The following is a 6,944-nucleotide window of genomic DNA, read 5'->3' as shown; positions in this document are numbered from 1 at the left end:
ATGCCTATTTGGCCTCAGTCCTTATTAGCGAGACAAGTTATCCTCAGGGTACCTAGCCCTTGAACTGGAAGACAGAGATGGGAAGCAAAATGAAGCCCCACAGTCCAGGAAGAAATGGTTAATGACCTGCTGTGCCATGTAGACACTCACAGGTCTATGGGGCTGGATGGGATCCACCTCAAGTACTAAGGGAGCTGGCAGAAATACTCACCAAGGCACTTTCCATCATTCACTGCAATCCTGTCTAACTAGGGAGGTCCCAGTTCGTGGGAGATAAGCAAATATAAGAAAGCATATATATATATATATATATATATACAAACGCATCTATATATAACAGGAAGGAGAATCCAGGTAAAAAACTGGCTGGATGGCCAGGCCCAGAGAGTGGTAGTGAATGGATCTAAATCCAGCTGGCAGCAGTCACCACTGGTGTTCCCCTGGGCTCTGTATTGGGGCTGGTCCTGTTCAATACGTTTATCAAGGGGCATCGAGGGCACCTGCAGTCACTTTGCAGTAGGTCACCAAGTTGGGTGGAAACGTTGATCTGCTGGAGTGCAGAGGGATCTGGACAGGCTGGATTGATGGGCTGAGGCCAGTTGTATGAGGTTCAAGAAGGAAAAATTCTGGGTCCTGCACTTGGGCAACAACAACCCCAGGCAGTGCTACAGGCTGGGGGCAGAGTGGCTGGAAAGCTGCCCAGAGGAAAAGAACCCGGGGGTGCTGGTTGATGGCCGGCTGAACATGATCCAGCATGTGCTCGGGGCCAAGAAGGCCAATGACATCCTGGCCTGTATCAGCAACAGTGTGGCCAGCAGGACCAGGGTAGAGATACTCCTTCTTGGTACTGGTCAGGCTGCTCCTCAAATCCTGTGCTCAGTTTTAGGTCTTTCAGTACAAGAAGGACATTGAGGTGCAGGAGCAAGCCCAGAGAAGGGCAATGGAGCTGGGGGAGTTCTGGAGCACAAGTCTTGTGAGAAGTGGCTGAGGGAGCTGGGGGTGTTAAACCTGGAAAAAGGAGGCTCAGGGGAGGCCTTAACACTCTACAACTGCCTGAAACACTGTAGTGAGGTGAGGGATGGCCTTTTCTGCCATGTCTCAAGTGAAAGGATGAGAGGAAATGGCCTCAAGTTGCTCCAGAGAAGGTTTAGATTGGATAGCAGGAGAAATTTCTTCACAGAAAGGGTGGTCAAGCATTGGAATGGGCTGCCCAGGAAAAGTGCTCAGGTCACCATCCTTGGAAATGTTCAAAAAATGTGTTGATGTGGCACTTGGAGACATGGTTTAGTGGTGAAAATGGCAGTGCTGGGTTAAGGGTTGGTCTAGATGATCTTCTGCAACCTAAACAATGGTTCTAAGATCCCACTTAAAAAGTGTTTGTGAGGGGGAACTAGAAGATACTGATGTCCAACAAATGCTAAAGGAATTAAATGAACTCCAGCTCTTGCTACTTCAATCCTATTATCACTGCCCAGCCACGTTCCCCAAAGCAGATGGAGCAAGGCAACTTTACTGGGCATGCAAATACTAGATCCGTTTGGAGAAAAGCAGGTTTAAAAATGCCAGTATGGATTGCCTACTATCGCACTTCAATAGCATGAACATGTGTAACAGTTCTTTTGGTTTCTAATTAGACACAGACAATTGGATTTATTTCTGATTTCCTCAGAAAAGTGATTTCAGTTGTGGGAGGCTGAAGGGCTGGCAGACACCTCCATTCAAATTTAGTATAATGTTGCCACCTACAAGCTTTGCATTTTTGCCAATATAACTAAATTGTACATTAAAGGATACACCCAGCTGGGTGCTTATTTCAGCTTTGTTAGTTTAGCCTGTGGTCAACCCTCATCTGATAATTACGATTTTCCATAGTGTGTTGAATTTCATCAACTGAGGTGGTTTTGTGGTATCAGTTGCTATCCAATAGGAACTATATTAAGACTATCATGTCAGGAACACAGCTGAACTAAATCTCCCATTCCAAGGTGAGAGAGCAGTACTTCAGTCACCAATTCATACACTTTCCTTGGCCATTTGCCATCTGTCTAACTGAATCAAAGCCAAATCTTCATCAGAAGAGAAAGCATGGCCATTTTCATGCTGTTTATCAGAGGAAGGGGAGACAGTCTCATCATGTCCTTGTTTACTCCCATTTTACATACAAGTTGGTTTCTCCTCCCATTATCTGTTCAGCAGCTTAAATGGCTGTTGTTTACACAGCTGTAAGTGAGGGTTAGTCAAGAAGGCGTCATGAAAATGTTTGGAAAGCAAATGAGATACAAACCTTTCTCTTTTTGTTTTTTTAACCAAGACCAATCTATGTCTACAAGTTTATAATTTCTCTCTCATAGGTTATTAACCATTTAGTAAACAGGCTGGCTTTGAAAGTGATTTCACTAAGTATGTTGACAAAATATGACAGAAAATTATTTTTTGTATCATTGCTCTGTTTTTTGTTATAAAATGTAAAACATCTCTCTACCTAACGCATGCTAGTAAAGGAAAATAATATTACCACATTTTTGATATAACTATTAACAGCCTATGAGAGAAATTCTGTATAGTTGCTCCTAGATTGGATTCTGAAGTATTTACTAGAAATAGATTTATATATGTTAGCATAACCTTGATCCAACAATATGCTTCAGCATATGTTTGATGCAAAAACATGCATCAGTAATATAAGATTCAGTGGACAATATGGGTTAGCATATGCTTAGACTTCAGCATACAATGAAATATTTGCCTAAATAGTGTCCTGTTAACAACTGTGATCTGAAAAAAACAAAACATAGAACTGATGGGATCTTAAATACTGCATCAGTGTACCAAAACCACTTACTCACAGGTACAATCAGAAAGCTGGTGGCTAAAAAATGAAAAATAGTCCTTGTAACTTCATGACTTCTAAAAACTCAACAAAGACTCAGATGACCCAGAGCAAACAGCTTGAGTAACACATTTTCAGAAACTAATTTTCAAAAATACAGTAAAAACATATTGGTAAGTGCCTATTGTCAAGGTGTACTTGCTTGGATTTCTCAATTGACTCCATATGTGACAAGCTACAACACCTAACGTGTGTGTACCATGCATATACATATACATGCATATGTACAATTCAGGGATTAGTGCAAGTGATGCACATTTAAAACTTAGAGCTAAGACTTTGTCCATAGACAACTGAAATTCAGATCATGTTTTATCTTGGAAAACCATGCACATATTGATATAAAAAACAATACAAATATGAAGATTCCTTTTAAGGCTTAACAATTAGAAAGCCTGTAATGTTTAGGAAATCTAGAATCTGTACTCATGCACCAAATTTTTAGCCTTAAGGAACCTTTTGGATCAAATTTATAAACTGTTACTTGGCAGCCTCAAATTTTGTGCTGGTGGTTGGTTAGGTGCAGGGGGGACTGATTTTGCCTGCTCGTGTGCTCCTAGGAAGTGGTGCTTAAAAAGTAACCATCACTGAATGGACCTCAGCACCTTCAAAAGCATTTTCTCAGGGGACCTTGCTAACTAGCTCCCTGAGAAGCCTGAAGTGTGCTATCCTCGTATCTTAAGAGTGGAGGCTGGCAGTTTCCTCTTGTCACCAGATTTTAAACTTGATTGCTTCATGGTCTCTGTCTCCAAGACAGCCATCAATCACCACCTCACTCATGAGACCCTCTTTGTTAATAAGCAACAAATCAAAAAGTGCATCTTTCCCAGTGGGCTCCCTTAGTACCTGTACCATGAAGTTAGCATCCTGGTGTTTTAGCAATCTTCTGGATCTGTTTGTGCTGGCTGTTTGTTGCTCCCAGTTAACATCTGGCAAGTTGAAGTCCCCCCAAAGGACAAGGGAAGTTGATTTGGAGGTTTCCATTAGTTCCTCAAGGAACAATTCATCAGTGTCATTGTCCTGGCTAGGTGGTCTATAGCAGACTCCCACGATGACATCCATGTTGTTTGTCCCTTAATCCTTACCCAGAGACTTTCAACCATACCATTACCAAACGTAAGCTCCATACATCCCAGGCCCTCCATTACATACTCCACCTCCCTGCCTCACCTGCCTTGCCTGCAGAGCCTGTAACCATCCAACGTGGCACTCCAGGCACAGTTTCATCACACCAGGTTTCCCTTATGCCAATGATGTTGTATCTCTGCAAGCTTTGGTATTGAAATATTTCAACTTTTGGCATGCCACCCCAAGTCATACCTGTTATAACCCTCAAATACACACTATCTATTATAGCTTCTGGATTCAACATCATGAGACATGTTAGTAGTATATTAGTCCATATCAGTAGTTTAAATGTATACTACAACATGCAACAACTAATACCACAATTACATAGATTATTACTTGAACTGCATCGAGCTTGGCACTTGCTAGAAACTAATCACAAATGGCTTTATATAGTTCGTTAAAAGAATAAATGAGAAGACTTCAACCGATAGCATGCATTTTTTTTCTCTTAGGCACAAAGATGTATGGAACAGCAGATTTTCATCTCCTACAGAATAAAGTTCTTTCCTCCTTTATCTTTTCTTCCTTCTGAAACATTTCCTGCATTTTATGAATGGCAGGGCAGACAAGAGGGGAATGGGACAATCAAGCCTTGCACAATTTTTTGCATTTTTTTGGGTTTTTTGACTGGAAAGTGACAATACGGGCTTGAATTCCTGATACGTACACTGGGAGGACTGTTTCAAGACACAGCTAACAATAGACAAATTTCCAGCAAGTGAAATCTAAATAAAAGGAAGTCTCAAGAGCCCTAAGGGCAAGTAAAGTGTGAACACACAGCACTCCACAAATCTAACAACCTTTAACCACATAGAACAAAGGTCCCAAATTAAAGTAACATTTGAACAAACATCACCTACTTGCACTTTGTACAAGGTGGACAAAGACTTCTTTATGTGCACAAAAATACAGAATGAGAAATAAACAAGAGCTGAGTAAACCAGGCTGAACTGTCAATATCTGCAACAGGATAACGCAGATTAAGTTCTTCCTTTCTGGCTTTTAAGTTCTGCCTTTCATAGGCATGGTGCAAACTAATGCTGACAGATGATGTCCATATGCACCACGGGACCTCTGGAAGCACCACGCCTGACTTGAGTACGTGGCTTGTCAAATCCAGAGAGAATGTGTGGCTATTGCAGCATTCTTTACAGCAATAATTAAGAGAACTAACAACAGTCTTTTCCCCTTTTACTTTGGAAGAAAAGAGAATAGTAAGGTCCCTGTTCCAAGTACTGCCATTTTGCCTTATTCTAGTTCAAGACCAGATGGTGTAAAGTAGTTCTCACTAGGTCCTTCTGGTCTCCTATAAGAGATCTTGATGATCTTATCAGAGAAGAGACAAAGGTGAAGCATGTGTTTTTGTTAGGGCCTGATGAAGCCTGGAGGGGAAGGGACAATAGTTACTTTCCGGACTGATCACAGCAAAGCTGTGCTCACTGCCGACAGCATAATGGAGTTAGTACTGACAGCAGAGTATCCATCTGTTGACAGTACTATCGGTCACACTGTGGTCTTCATCCCCTTCCTCCCCACAGTAACGTTAGGGTATGTCCTCAAATGTCCCTTGGACGTGAGTTCTTTTTACATGGCTCAGGTCCTCTGCTAATTTTTTAGTTCTGGTTTTCTTTTATCAGCTATCTGAATTCCCCTGAGTACTACCTCCTCACAGGCCTGAAACATTTATCAATCAGCTGTTAATGATATTTCACAGGCAACTTCTTCAGTGCTGCTGAGTGCTACATTCAGTGATCTAAATACTTGTGACAATTACGTCATGGATATTTCAACCCTCTTTACAAGTCTGCGAGACCATGAAGTGATAGGAGAAAATAGCCACAACCTGGAAGCTGTAAAGTCAGTACCTTGGCACTACAGCCAGTTCCTCTAAGGCTGTCCAGAAGCTAGATCAGCCTGCAGTGTAAGAACAAAACAAGAAAAAAATACCAAGATTTTCATTCTGGAGGGTAAAAAACGCTGTGCAAGCAAATACTTTCATTTCTTGTACTCTGTTCTTCCTTATTGTGGGCCTGATCCTTTCTCCAAACTGGATCAGTGCAGAAATGTGGAGGCAGGTTTAAGAGTTCTAAACTAATTTTCAGTTAGTGCATTTCCAGTAGTATTTTCAACACTCAAAACACTGTAAGAGAAGCTCACAAATCCAGTACAATGGACTAGTAGGAAAAACAGGAGTAAACCAGGCAAGGACACTTCAAGAGTGACTGACAACAGAGGTAGATTAACAACAGAGGTAGACTAACAACAATTTAGTGGTTTGGGTTTTTGCTTTCCCAACAACCTTCTCTTAGGATTTAGGTTAATTCTAGATAATGATAACAAGATATCACTACTGTGCTGATTTTGGCTGGTATAGAGTTCTTCACAGCGGCTGGTATAGGGCTGTGGTTTTGGTTTGTGCTGAGCACAGGGTTGATAACATCGAGATGTTTTCGTTATTGCTGAGCAGGGCTTACACAGAGACAAGGCCTTTTCTGCTTTTTGTTCTGTCATGCTGGTGAGGAAGTTGGGGGTGCATGGGAGGTTGGGAGGAGACACAGCCAGGACAGGCAACCCAAACTGACCAAAAGGATATTCCAGACCATATGACATCATGCTCGGTATATAAAATGAGGGGAAGGAGCAGGAGGGGGATGTTTGGAGGGATGGCTTTTGTCTTCCCAAGTCACTGTGACACATGATGGGGCCCTGCTGTCCTGGAGATGGCTGAACACCTGCTTGCTCATGGGAAGCAGTGAATTAATTCCTTGTTTTGTTTTGCATGTGTGTGTGGCTTTTGCTTTCCCTATTAATCTGTCTTTATCTCAACCCATGAGCTTTCCAGCTTTTACTCTTCATTTCTCTCCCCAGTCCTGCTGGTGGGGGAGTGAGTGAGTGGCTGCGTGGGGCTTGGTTGCCATCTGGG

The 6,944-nt window shown here is 42.1% G+C and overlaps 1 protein-coding gene across 7 annotated transcripts in view; it reads right to left on the bottom strand.

Annotated features, from left to right (window-relative positions):
• LTBP1 (latent transforming growth factor beta binding protein 1) overlaps positions 1 to 6,944 on the bottom strand; it is a 191,993-nt gene that overhangs the window by 25,601 nt on the left and 159,448 nt on the right. The window lies entirely within an intron of this gene.

This window comes from Corvus cornix, chromosome 3, assembly GCF_000738735.6.
Source record: "Corvus cornix cornix isolate S_Up_H32 chromosome 3, ASM73873v5, whole genome shotgun sequence".
Lineage (NCBI taxonomy): Eukaryota > Metazoa > Chordata > Aves > Passeriformes > Corvidae > Corvus > Corvus cornix.
This window is presented reverse-complemented; position numbering and strand designations above follow the sequence as displayed.